Consider the following 7036-nt stretch of genomic DNA (forward strand, 5'->3'; position numbering starts at 1 on the left):
GGGTCACCGACGGTTTGGCCTGACGGTCCGTCAATCAATCGACGTTCCGTCGATTGGGTCCGTAGGTCGAGTCTGCCCGACTGGGCTTCACTAAAATGAGCATAACTTTTTACTCGGAGGTCGGAATTTAGCAAACTCGGTGGCGTTGGAAAGATAATTTAATTATCTATCATATAATAGGTTATGGGACACACAATTCCTTTTGTGCTAAAATTTATGACCATCTGAAGTTGACCCATCAATAATTTTCAACTAGCTAGCTGCTGACCCTCATCTACGGTCAGACCTACAGACCGTGGATCGAATGACGGTCAGTGCTGGTCAACCGTAGTTTGTGTTAGAGGCTGGGTAAGGGAAGTCTCGATCCACGGACTGTGGTCTGATCTACGGACCGTGGGTCTGTCCGTGAGTCGGGACTTTGCCAATTTTCTGAGCTGGTTTGGGGAGGGGTTGCAGTGGTGAACCACGGACCACCAGCATGGGCCGTGGTCTGAACTACGGTCCGTGGATGGTGACCGTAATTTGCACCTACAACTTCTTGAAATCTGTATTTTGGTCTGTTTCGAATACGGGGTGTTACAATATCGATCCAGTAGATATAGAGGTAAAAGAGCAGTTTGTCCATTGTTCACATGTTGAAGCGGAACCAGATGGTTTGCCTTGGTATTTTGACATCAAGAAATACTTGGAGATCGGAATTTATCCTGAGAACGCAACCTTCAACCAGAAAAAGTCGATACGCCGCATGGCCTTCAATTTCTTTCTAAGTGGGAAAACCCTTTATAGGAGGACGCCAGATTTAGGTCTTCTCAGATGCGTTGATGCTGGTGAAGCTGCAAAGCTTCTAGAACAAATACATGCCGAAGTTTGTGGTACTCTCATGAATGGACTCACCTCGGCTAGGAAGATCCTCCGAGCTGGTTATTTTTGGATGACTATGAAGCATAATTGTTGCAAGTTTGTGCAGAAATGTCATAAATGTCAAGTGCATGGTGATTTGATTCGAGTCCCGCCTCATGAACTTAACGCTATGAGTTCACCTTGGCCATTTGTAGCTTGGGGCATGGATGTCATTGGTTCGATAGAGTCAGTCCGCCTCTAATGGGCACAGATTCATTTTGGTTGCCATTGACTACTTCACCAAGTGAGTGAAAGCAGCTTCATATAAGTCGGTGACCAAGAAGGTTGTAGCTGATTTTGTTCGCAACAATTTGATATGTAGGTTTGGCGTACCAGAATCCATCATTACTGATAATGGAGCGAATCTCAAGAGAGATAACTGAACAATTCAAGATTACTCATCGAAACTCAACTGCCTATCGTCCCCAAATGAATGGAGCTGTAGAAGCCGCCAACAAGAACATAAAGAAGATTCTGAGGAAAATGATTGACAATCATAGAGGTTGGCACGAGATGTTGCCGTATGCTCCATTGGGTTACAGAACGACTGTCAGGACGTCAATTGGAGCAACTCCATACTTGTTAGTATATGGAACAGAAGCAGTTATACCTGCCAAAGTTGAGATAACTTCATTGAGAATCATCCAAGAAACTGAATTGAATGATGTTGATTGGGTCTGCAAGCGGATTAACCAGTTAACTTTGATTGATGAGAAGAGAATGGTTGTTGTTTGTCATGGTCAACTGTATCGACAGAGAATGATTCGTGCTTTCCATAAGAAAGTAAGAGCCAGGATATTTGAAATCGTCCAGTTGGTTCTTAAATGCATTTTCCCCATCAGGATGAATACAAAGGGAAATTTCCACCAAATTGGCAAGGGACCTACATGGTTCGCAAAGTGTTATCTGGAGGTGCCTTGGTCTTGTCGGAGATGGATGGCACCGAATGGCCAAAGTCGATCAACTCGGATGCTGTCAAGAGATATTATGTGTGAAGTTCCCGTGTGTATTTCTGTTATTTCCTTGTAATCGTTCCATTTGCTTGTAATCGCTTCGTTTAAAAAAATTCCTTTTTATCTAAACTACATTCGACCTGAATTCTCAAGAATGAGATACGTAGGCAGCCTATATCGGCCTCGATCGGTTTGTTAGTTAAATTTCCTATTTTTTGTTAATCCTCGAGAAGGGGGAACTATGTTTGACCTGATTCCTGCCTCAACGGGATACGTAAGCGCCACAAGGGCTCGATCATATCTCCCGAAAGATTTCTATTTTTCCTTACAATTGAAACTGGGACAGAATTTTTGAGAGGAACTCAAAAATTCTCAAGAAGAAGATCTCTCCAACAAAGTCAAGACTGAAGTTACTTTGAGATTTGCAACTGGGACAAAATTTTTGAGAAGATCTCAAAAATTCCGTGATTTGCTCACCAACAGTTAAAGATGCGCCAAGATAGTTAACTGGGAATGAAATTTTTGAGGATGACCTCAAAAAATTTCAATAAGGTTCATCGGGAGTTTAGAGCAACTTTGAATATTTCCCAGCAAATAATCAGATAGACCTCGAAGCATCAACTTCAAAGGCGTTCGCTAAAGCTCGACGTGACATGACACTTGCCAGTGACCTTTTCCAAATATTTCTTTTTTGAAAACTTATTTTCCTTAAAACTTTTCTTTCGTGTTTAAATTATTTGGCATAAATATGTTGTCTTATCTATCAAGAAGCGGGAGATCAGAAAAATCAATCGAAGATAGTCAGACAAGGAGCAAACAACCGAAGAGGTCGACACAGATCAGTTTATTTTTTAAACTAACAATTTCCTATGGATGTAGGTCTATAAGTTTGCCTCAAGATCAGCATATTCCTCCATTCAATGAATATGGAGAAGTCAAAAGGGCGAGAAGCTCCCCAAAATTGACAATTTTTCTGTGGATGCAGGAAATATTTTACGTTTCTTATACAAAAGAATTGGGAATATGAGTAGCATTATTTCATTCAAATTCTTAGCAAAGCAAGGTTCGTAATGAACATTGCAACTATGTTCGGAGATGGAACAAACGAAAACCACGAAAAGAGTAATATTACTATTTTCCATCAACTAAAGATACTTGGAGGACATTATCTGCATCATATTATCAGACATAATAATATTACTATCCAGAGAGTCATTTATATGGTATTGTCGAATGAGATGATACCATTACTCTGAGGATCATTTTATTGTATTGTCAATTGAGACGATATTGTTTCCCAGAAGATCACTTATGTTGCTTGGTGAAGCATTTTCTTCGTTCGGTACCAAGGATGGCATCATCAGAAAAGAAGATCATGCATAGCAAGAGAAAGAAGTCATGCATCGCAGAGAAGTCATGCATAGTAAGAGAAAGAGATCATGCATAGCCAGAGAAAGAGATCATGCATAGCAAGAGAAAGAGCCATGCATTGCAAGAGAAAAGATTCATGCATAGAAGAAGAAGGAGTCGTGTATTGCAAGAGAAAAGAGTCATGCATCACAAGAGAAAGGAGTCATGCATCGCAAGAAAAGAAATTATGCATCGCAACAAGATCAACATCGACTGTATCATTTTTCTTTACAAAAACGACATCAAAAGAATCATCAACAACAACATCAAGAGAACTGTCAATATATTACATCAACCTATTTTATTACTTTAACATCAAAGGAAGAGTCCATTGAAGATTATATTGCAAATATGAGGCACAAGCTTTATTTGCTTTACGTCAAACCCGATGGAGTTGACATCAAATGTTCAACAAGAGTAATTAAGTGTCTACACGGTAAAAGACAATATTTCTCCATTCGAATTGCATTTTTATGTTAATGAGTTTTATCTCAGTCTTTGTCGAAAGCATCCGAGAGGATGAATTCTCAAAACAAACCACATGTGCGGACGACATCAAAAAGGATGCAGCAGCGAACTGGGACATAGTCCAAAGAGGAGTGCCAAACTCTTAGGACGCGAGCAAAGGAGCGACTTCCACCACAATCAAACCACACCCATATTAGAAGGCATGTGGGTTTATCTTTGGGTTTGTCGGTTTCAATTTCGCATCCAGAAATTTTGGTCTCTACCGGAAGCAGCTTTCCAATCAGAGTGGCAATGCCCTAAGAATGTTGGAGATTATGTCTGTGTGAGTTCTTATTTATGGGTGTGAACCGCGCCACATTCATGGCTAAGAGGTTGCAAGCCTCTTTTTCATACTCGACTTACTTTGTCGTTGTTCCAGAACCAAAAGGTTATCTTGCATAATAAATTTCCTTTTCAACCGATCGAGTCGAACTACAAGAAGTCTGATTCCTTGAGTTGAGGGATATGTAGGCATAATCGATGTTGAAACTCGGCTGTATTCCAACATTCGCTCTTAAATCTTATTCTCGAGCATTCCGGTCCCTTCATAATTCGGTATCGGGATGGTTTTTAAAGTCTTTAAAAATCATGCGTCAAATCAAACGTATCGAACTACAAGTGACCTGAATTGTCATATAGCCTAAGATATGTAGGAAACCCACTTACGGGGTTCGACCATAATTCCTAAAGTCTGTACCAAAATCTCTTTCCCAAAGGATGAAGAAGTGGTCGGTAAAAATTGGATTTGTCAATTTCATTTTCCTCGAATTTCTTTCGTCAATCCAAGTAAAATGAGGGACAGTTGTTGACACCCAATTTTGACCCTCCCCGATAAGTATTAATTCACGAGCTTCTTAACTCCCAAAACGATTTAGAATAATTAGTTTTATAAAAATTCAAACACTTTTCAAAGTCATTTTAAGTGATCTTAGTCGATTTTTATAATTTATAAATAGTAAATATATTTCATATAATTGTATAGATATAATTGGTATATTTCATAAATATTTGAAAATCATCTCAAAAAGATTTTATTTTAAATATTCTATTAAAATTAGTTTAGTTTAAATTATGGTTAATTTTAAAATTAATTGGTTTATAATTAAATTAATTATTTTATTTTGTTAAGATTGAGAAGCTCCTAAATTAATTATATTAATTCATCTTATTTTAGATTTTTAGCCGAATTTGCAAATGAAATTCAATTTGGTTAAGTTTGTAATCTCAATTGGCCAATTTCAATCCAATTTGGCTAATTTGGTTTTTCACTTAGCTATGTCAAAGACCAACTTTGGGCCCTTTTCTTTAATTTTCAGCAGCCTAAGTCTAATTCCCAGCCCACCACCTTTCCAATTCCAGCAATTCTCGCAACAAGACCCAAAATCCAACCCACCTTTTCTCGACCCGACCCAGCCCTTTTTCCCTCTCAAAAGAGATCCAATTCCAGTTCAACGTTAACAGCCCATTCCAAACACCAACATCAGCAACGCGTTAATAGCGAGTACACGGAAAAATAGAGCAAATTCACGGCGTGAATAGCAGCTCGAAACAACGATCCAAACAGCAACCAAACGACGCCTCCTACGTTCACGATTTTTCACGGCGATACACGGTCCAATACACGAAAAAGCAGCAACAAAGGGCAGTGTTGCGTCTCTTTTATCCTCTTCCTCCAACGTCCTTCTCAGTCACAGCAGAAAAGAGCAGGAAAAGCAAACGCGGGATTGACCTTGCTCCTTGGGATTGAGCCGTGTGGCACAGTGAGGACGATCGAATCGATCCGGAGCATTCATCTTCCCTTTCCTCTTTCAGAATGGGCTGAAAACTTCAAAAAATGGGTGTCTTCCCTAAAATGATGAAAGAGTTTTGAAGTTTGAATTTGGGTGGGCCTCATTCATACCTGTTTCCCCCCAAAAAATGAACCCTAATTCTCATCTATATAAGCCTACTCTTCTTCAGTGAAAAGTGTGGGAGAAAATTTGTTGGTAGAAAGCAGTGAGAAAAATACAAAAAGAAACTGAAATTCATCAAGCATAGGTAAGAAAAATCAAAGCAAAGGTTAGAATGATAGTGTATATCACCGAGTTTCTGAATCTTCTCTTTGGAATTCGAGTTTCAGACGAGATTCCATTCGTAGTAAAGTTGCTACTCCCTGCTCGTTTTGTCTCGGTTCTGCTGCTCCAAGAAAGGTAATCTTACATCCTCTTGTATTTCATTTCAATATGGTGTGTTGTATACTCAATACTTTATTATAAGTTATGTTATTTAGTGTATTTGGTTCATCGTTTTAGCATTCCTGTGAATCCCGAGTCAGCTAGCATGAGTCAAATTTTGATAAAGTTTCTCTTGGTATTAGATGGTAGTTGTTAGATTTGTTGGTTCAATATCATGACATGTGAGATTGGTTGGTTTATGTTTTATTTTTTTTCTCGAAATGGTTTCGTATTCATTTGGTTTCAAGTGTCAAGCATATAGGCTGTTTAGATAGACTTCTTCACCATTTTAGGTGTTACAACTTGTAGTATCATCTTAACATGTCATTTTTGCCTATTTAAACTTGTTGTTCAATGTGTTTTCATGTTACTGTACCAATTAAGGGCTTTTGAATCTCATGGTGATTTCATTTTTCATTTAGGATAATTAGTCTAACTCTTTATCTTGTTTCTAATTGAATTGCAAATATTTTGGATTGTTCCCTATATTATCATTGTTGAAATTCTCTAAGAGTCATGTTTTTCCCTTTTGTTTAAAACTATTTTTTCTCTTCTCTGTGAAGTCTTAGTTTTGGGTTTAAATTTTGTTTGGTTCACCTGAGTTGAATATGTTGCCTTTATTATTTTAATATATCTTTGGTTAAATATTTGTCTTTGTGTTGCCGACACCTGTAATATTGCTTTGCTCTCATGTGTAGTAGCCATTAAAATTTGTTTGCTTGAGAATAGAATATTAGATTTTTGCATAAGTTATTTTAATATTAGTCCAAATATTTGTTGAATGTGTCTTACACATGATTCAAAAATTTGCATTCTTCCTTATGTTTTCTTTTTCCAGCAAGCTTATTTCCAAGTCAATAAATTTGTTGTCATTATAGGTGTTTGACTCTTGATTCTTCATATTGTGGTATAAAAATGTATTTCTTTTAGGTTTATCTACTTGATGCTCACTGTTAAACATTCTGAGACTGTGATTAATTATTATAAATGTACTTTGACTATTGAGCGTCTGTTTAGCTATTGATGGGTCATTAAGCTTGTCATTATCCCACA

Source organism: Solanum tuberosum, unplaced genomic scaffold (assembly GCF_000226075.1).
Source record: "Solanum tuberosum cultivar DM 1-3 516 R44 unplaced genomic scaffold, SolTub_3.0 scf00337, whole genome shotgun sequence".
Classification (NCBI taxonomy): domain Eukaryota; kingdom Viridiplantae; phylum Streptophyta; class Magnoliopsida; order Solanales; family Solanaceae; genus Solanum; species Solanum tuberosum.